Genomic DNA, 7,193 nt, shown 5'->3' on the forward strand with positions numbered 1-7,193 from the left:
CTTCAGAAACCCTGTGATTTGATGAGTCTCTGCAGGAAAGAGGGAAGGGAATTTTTGTTCAGATCCATTGTGTATAGGTCCTGTGCTGGACACCGATGTATAAACCTTCAAGGTAGGAATAAGAAAAGGAAATTAAGGCTCCTCACGGTGAATTTCCCCCAAGTTGATAGCTACTAAGTAAAAAGCTGTCATGGAATGAATTTGTCCTCCTCAAAATTTTTTTATATTTTATTGAAGTATAGCTGATTTAAATGTTGCGTTAATTTCTGCTGTACAGCAAAGTGATTCGGTTATACATATGTATATATATTCTTTTTCATATTCTTTTCCATTACTATTTATCACAAGATATTGAATATAGTTCCCTGTGCTATACAGTAGGACCTTGTTTATCCATCCTATAAATACTAGTTTGCATCTGCTAAGTCTGAACTCCCAATCCTTCCCTCCCCAAACCGCCTTCCCCCTTGACAACCACATAGAGAAAGTCTGTTCTCTATGTCTGTGATTCTGCTTCTGTTTCGTAGATATGTTTATTTGTGTCATTTTAGATTCCACATATAGGTGATATCGTATGGAATTTGTCTTTCTCTTTTTGACTTACTTTGTTTAGTATGATAATCTAATCTAGTCCATCCATGTTGCTGCAAATGGCATTATTTCATTCTTTTTTATGGCTGAGTAATATTCCATTGTATATATGTACCACACCATTTTTTTAAATAAATTTATTTATTTGTTTATTTTTGGCTGCATTTGGTCTTCGTTGCTACATGAGGGCTTTCTCTAATTGCGGCGAGCAGGGACTACTCTTTGTTGCGGTGTGTGGGCTTCTCATTGCAGGGGCTTCTCCTGTTGTGGAGCACGGGCTCTAGGCGTGCAGGTGTCAGTAGTTGTGGCTCGCAGGCTCTAGAGTGCAGGCTCAGTAGTTGTGGTGCACGGGCTTAGTTGCTCTGCGGCATGTGGGATCTTCCCGGACCGGGGCTTGAACCCATGTCCCCTACATTGGCAGGCGGATTCTTAACCACTGAGCAACCAGGGAAGTCCCTGTACTACATCTTCTTTATCCATTCCTCCGTTGATAGACATTTAGGTTGCTTCCATGTCTTGGCTATTGTAAATAGTGCTGCAATGAACATTGGGGTGCATGTATCTTTTCGAATTACGGTTTTCTCTGGATATATGCCCAGGAGTGGGATTTCTGGATCATATGTTCATCAGTGATATTGGCCTATAGTTTTCTTTTTTTTGCAGTATCTTTGTCTGGTTTCGGTTTCAGGATAATTATGGCCACATAGAATGAGTTTGGGAGTGTTCCTTCCGCTGCAATTTTTTTGAAACAGTTTCAAAAGAATAGGTGTTAACTCTTCTCTAAATGTTTGATAGAATTCGCCTGTGAAGCCATCTGGTCCTGGACTTTTGTTTGTTGGAAGTTTTTTAATCACCATTTCAATTTTAGTACTTGTGATTGGTCTGTTTATATTTTCTATTTCTTCCTGGTTCAGTCTTGGAAGATTGTACCTTTCTAAGAATTTGTCCATTTCTTCCAGGTTGTCCATTTTATTGGCATACAGTTGCTTGTAGTAGTCTCTTACGATCCTTTGTATTTCTGTGTCCATTGTAACTTCTCCTCTTTCACTTTTAATTTTATTAATTTGAGCCCTCTCCCCTTTTTTCTTGTTGAGTCTGGCTAAAGGTTTATCAATTTTGTTTATCTTCTCAGAGAACCAGCTTTTAGTTTCGTTTTGATCTTTGCTATTGTTTTCTTTGTTTCTATTTCATTTATTTCTGCTCTGATCTTTATGATTTCTTTCCTTCTACTAACTTTGGGTTTCTTTCCTTCTACTAACTTTGGGTTTGTTTTGTTTTGTTATAAATTTATAAAAATTTATAAAATTCTACTAACTTTGTTCTTCTTTTTCTAGTTTCTTTAGGTGTAAGGTTACTTTCTTTAGGTGTAAGGTTAGATTGTTTATTTGAGATTTTTCTTGTTTCTTGAGGTGGCATTGTATTGCTATATATACTTCCTTCTTAGAACTGCTTTTGCTGCATCCCACAGGTTTTGAGTTGTCGTGTTTTCATTGTCAATTTTTTCTAGGTATTTTTTGATTTCCACTTTGATTTCTTCAGTGATCCATTGGTTACTTAGTAGCATATTTATTTAGCCTCCATGTGTTTGTGTTTTTTACAGGTGTTTTTTTTTTTTTTTCTTTAATTGATTTCTAATCTCATAGTGCTGTGGTCAGAAAAGATGCTTGGTACGATTTCAATTTTCTTAAATTTACCAAGGTTTTATTTATAACCCAAGATGTGATCTATCCTGGAGAATGTTCTGTGTGCACTTGAGAAGAAAGTGTATTCTGCTGCTTTTGGATGGAATGTCCTATAAATATCAGTTAAGTCTATCTGATTTAAGGTGTCATTTAAGGCTTGTGTTTCCTTATTTATTTTCTGTCTGGATTATCTGTCCATTGGTGTAAGTGGGGTGTTAAAATCCTCCACTATAATTATGTTACTGTCGATTTCCCCTTTTATGGCTGTTAGCATTTGCCTCATGTATTGAGGTGCTCCTATGTTGGGTGCATATATATTTACAATTGTTATATCTTCTTCCTGGGTTTATCTCCTGATCATTATGTAGTGTCCTTCCTTGTCTCTTGTAACAGTCTTTATTTTAAAGTCTATTTTGTCTGATATGAATACTGCTACTCCAGCTTTCTTTTGATTTCCATTTGCAGGGAATATCTTTCTCCATCCCCTCACTTTCAGTCTGTATGTGTCCCTAAGTCTGAAGTGGGTCTCTTGTAGACAGCATACATACAGGTCTTGTTTTTGTATCCATTCAGCCAGTCTATATTTTTTGGTTGGAGCATTTAATCCATTTACATCAAGATGGCGGAGTAGAAGGATTTGGATCTCACCTCCTCCCACAAATACATCTACAAATGGAACAGTTCTCACAGAACACCTGCTAAACACTAGCAGAAGACCTCAAAAACCTGAAAGGACAAGAAGGATCTCCATGTAACCAGGTAGGATGAGAGGGAAAAAAAAAAAAGAGGAAGTGGGATGGGACCCGCGGCCTTGGGAGGGAGCTGAAAAAGAGGAAACGTTCCCGCACACTGTGGGAAGCTGCCTCACTGGCAGGGAGACCAGCTGTGACAGAAAGTGAGCTTCAGAGGCTCAGAGGAAAGTACCACAACTGGTTGGTGGCAGGCAGAACAGAGAGAGACTTACACAGACATTTGTGCCACCACCCTGCTCATCGTGGCCTGAGACATGAGTCCGCTGTTATGGGTGGGGCTGGGAACCAAAACTCTGTTATGGGTGGGACTGGGAACCAAAACTCGGCATTTAGAGGACAGACCCCGGGAGAGGAGTGCTGTTGGCTGCATGGAGACAGCCTGAAGGAGCTGGAGTGTGCTACAGCCGCAACAGGGATTGTTTGTGAAAGAAACCCGAGCCACCACAGAAGTGAAGAGCCATTGTTAAGTGGCCCACAAAGGGAGGGGTGGTGCTGCCTTGGTAGCTTTTTTCTCCATGCGCCACTCCCTGCCTACAGGGGCTTAGGGAGAGCGCATCCCAGCTGCCAGCTCAGCAGGCTTCTGTGCCCCAGCTGCCACCTCGGGGCCTCCCACCTCGGTGGCCTCCCATGCCCCAGCCACTGCCTCGGTAGGCTCTGGGAGCAGATGCCACCAGGTTGCCCACACGCAGAGACAGGGCTGAAACCACAGCTGAGTCCCAGGGCCTGGGCAGCTTAGGCAGCAAGGCTGAAATCTCTCACCCTGGCTGCACAAGCCATGGATTTACACCTCCACTGACGGCTTTGTAAATTCAGCGCCTCCAGGACATCTGAGTGGACAACGGGTGCTCCTATGGCTGGGATGGTTCTGGCTTAGCGGCTGTGGGCTTTGTGGGCACCTGCACATGGGGCCTGGGCTGGGCCAGGGTATGAGCTGGCTCCGTAGCACTCATAGCAGGTCCAGGGGCATGCCTACTGCAGTCCTCGGGCCTGATTTCTGTGGATCTGCACTGGTTGCCTTGTAAAAACAATACCTGATAGATACCAGGGCCAATTGCTGGCACTCCCAAGGTTGAGACATGGCCAAGGCAGTGCCAACAACAGTGTACTTTGTGAGCCTGCACAACGGGTGACAGGTGACACAACAGAGCACATTCACTGGTGAACATCTATGGTGGAGGAGTACTCAGTGGCTCCTCTCCCAATTGGAGAGCTCCAGTCCCACCTACCTCACACGACAGCTCGGAAACACAGCTCAGAAATGGATCTGGGGGCTTCTATTCCAATAGCTAGGGAAGAGACCCGGCCCATGACAACCACATAGCAAAGAGGAGGCCCCGCTCAATGTCCAGTGCAGGCTCTGGTCACCGCAACACTAGTCACACCTCCTATGAAGGGGATAATGGCCAGCATACACTGAGGAAAGAGGTGGCAGCCAGCCACACTAAAAACAGCCCTCGCACCAAAAAATATTAAATCCGTGCAGGCTACACAAGGACACTCCCACATAAAAATAGCCCTCCAAGACCACAGTATATAATTGTTTCTCCTAAACTCATGGAGCAAGAGACATAAGTAAAATGAAGAAGCAGAGGAACCACTCCTAATGAAAAGATCAAGAGAATTTCCCTGAAAGAACAATGTAATAGACCTCTTCAGTCTAATAGACACTGACTTTGAAGAAAGAGATCATGAAAATACTGAAGGAATTGCAAATGACTATTGATATAAATGCTGATTACTATAAAAAGGAACTAGAAATTCTAAAAAGAAACCAAGAAAAATTAGAGAACTCATTTGCCGATATGAAAGCTGAGCTAAAGGCAATGAATAGCAGAATGAAAAATGCAGAAGAATGGATAAATGATCTGAAAGATAGAATAATGGAAATCACCCAATCAGAACAGCAGATAGAAAGCCAAATGAAAAAAAAAAAATGAAAGCAATATAGGAGACCTATGGAATAACATAAAGCATGCCAATCTGTACATAATAGGGATCCCAGAAGGAGAAGAAAGAGAAAAGGGATTGAACATGTATTTGAAGAAAGTATGACTGATAACTTCCCAAACCTAACAAAGGAAACAGATATCCAGGTACGGGAAGCATAGAGGGTTAATATACTTGAATAACAGGGTAACCACAAATCCAAAACATACAGTAGATTCACAAAAACCAAAAAGAAGAGAACATAAGCATAATACAAAAGAAAATCATCAAACCAAAAAAGGGAAAACAAAAAGAAAAGGAAAGGGATAAAGAAGAAATATAAAATCAATAGGAAAACAACATTTAAAATGGCAATAAATATATATCTATCAATGATTACCTTAAATATTAATGGACTAAGTGCTCCAATCAAAAGACAGTGGCATATTGGATAAAAAACAAGAGCTTATAATATGCTGTTACAAGACACCCACTTTAGGGCAAAGGACACGCATCAATTGAAAGTAAGGGGGTGGAAAAAGATATTTCATGCAAATGGAAATGACAAGAAAGTGGGAGTTGCAATACCCCTCAAAATTAATGTTGAAAAAAAAAAAGAAAAAAAAATTAATGTTGAAGCCCCCCCTGCAAAAAACCAAGGTACCTCAGAATGTGATTGTGTTTGGAGCTAGGGTCTTTACAGAGGTGATTAACTTAAAATGAGGTCATTAGGGTAGGCCCTAATGCAATATCACTGGTGTCCTTATAAGAAGAAGGAATTTGGGCATAGACATATACAGAGGGAAGACAATGTGAAGACTCAGGGAGAAGATGGCCTTTTACAAGTCAAGGACAGAGGCCTGGAACAAATCTTTCCCTCATCACCCTCAGAAGAAACCAATTCTGCCAAAACTTGGATCTCAGACTTCTAGCTTGCAGAACTCTAAGCAAAAAAATAATCTGATGTTTAAGACACCCACTTTGAGGTACTATTTATGGCAGCCTTAGAAAACCAATATAAACTCTCAGATTGAAATGCAGCTCTGTGTGACTATAAAATATATACTCTTTTTACTGTGCTGTAAGGTATAGGATGATAAAACCCCCAGGACCAAGTTGTCATTCTTATTATCAAAAAGAAAAATGCAGAGGAAAGAGAAGAATGTTTAAGAAAATGCAGGGTCTAGTTTCTAACTTAAGAATCTATGTTCTTAACCATACTGTACTCTGGCTTTATTTCAGTGCAATGCTTGACATTCACATTTTCCTGTCTTCTCAGTCCAACTATCAGCTTTGGGAAAGTTGAATGGTTTTGATAATCTGCTTAACTGTGCTATACCACACCTCCCTTGTGGTAAATTCTGCCATCTTGAAACAAAATGGCCACTGATGTAGGTTTCCCAGTGATCACTGTTCCTGAAGTTTTTATAGGACTTAAACTTTGTGTGAGGATTTAGGTCATATGATTATGTTGATTGAGGTCTTCAATTCATAAAACCATAATTAATTAGGAAGGGGAAAAGACATAAGATAAAAGGAAATTTGTCCAGCTAACAAAGTCAGTTAATTCAAGCGTGGAATTTAAATTCATAGCCCCTGCTTAGACTATCTAATATTCACATTTTAAAGAATTTGTTTTTGGAAACCTTTATAAAACTCTCCACTGTTAAAATGTACTGCCATCTGGGGTTTAGCATTTATAAAATGTGCAGTTAAGAGATGCCAAGAGATTCCTCATGCAAACCAGATGGTATAATAACAGCTCTATTTTTCTGGCAGAAAAAAATAGGACTTTGAGTGTCTTGAAACTTATGTGAATAAATTAAGCCCAATCAATACCTCAGGGACATTACAATTTCAATACTCAACTTATCCACCTAAATATTTTCATAAATGTTTTCATTTGGAGAAGAAAAAACAAAAGGGAAGACAGTGGTTCTTTTGATTGCTTCCCGTTTGTGTTTAAACAATGTTTCTAAGGAAAACAACACCGATGACCTTCAGTGTGGGAAAGGAAGTCTCTGCATTTTAAGAGTTATATATGAGTTTAAATGACAAGCAGGATTGTTGAAATCTTTTGAATAGAAAAAGTCCACATCAAATAGGTTGAACAGTTTTATTACAGTGATAAAGAGGAAAAAATACACATGTAAGTGACATTTCTTAATAATCCATATGAAAATGTCTTTACCTCAACAGATATATTTCTCATAAGCCCATTCAGCACATGCAGTAGTGTGTT

Source organism: Lipotes vexillifer, unplaced genomic scaffold (assembly GCF_000442215.2).
Source record: "Lipotes vexillifer unplaced genomic scaffold, Lipotes_vexillifer_v1.1 scaffold783, whole genome shotgun sequence".
Lineage (NCBI taxonomy): Eukaryota > Metazoa > Chordata > Mammalia > Artiodactyla > Lipotidae > Lipotes > Lipotes vexillifer.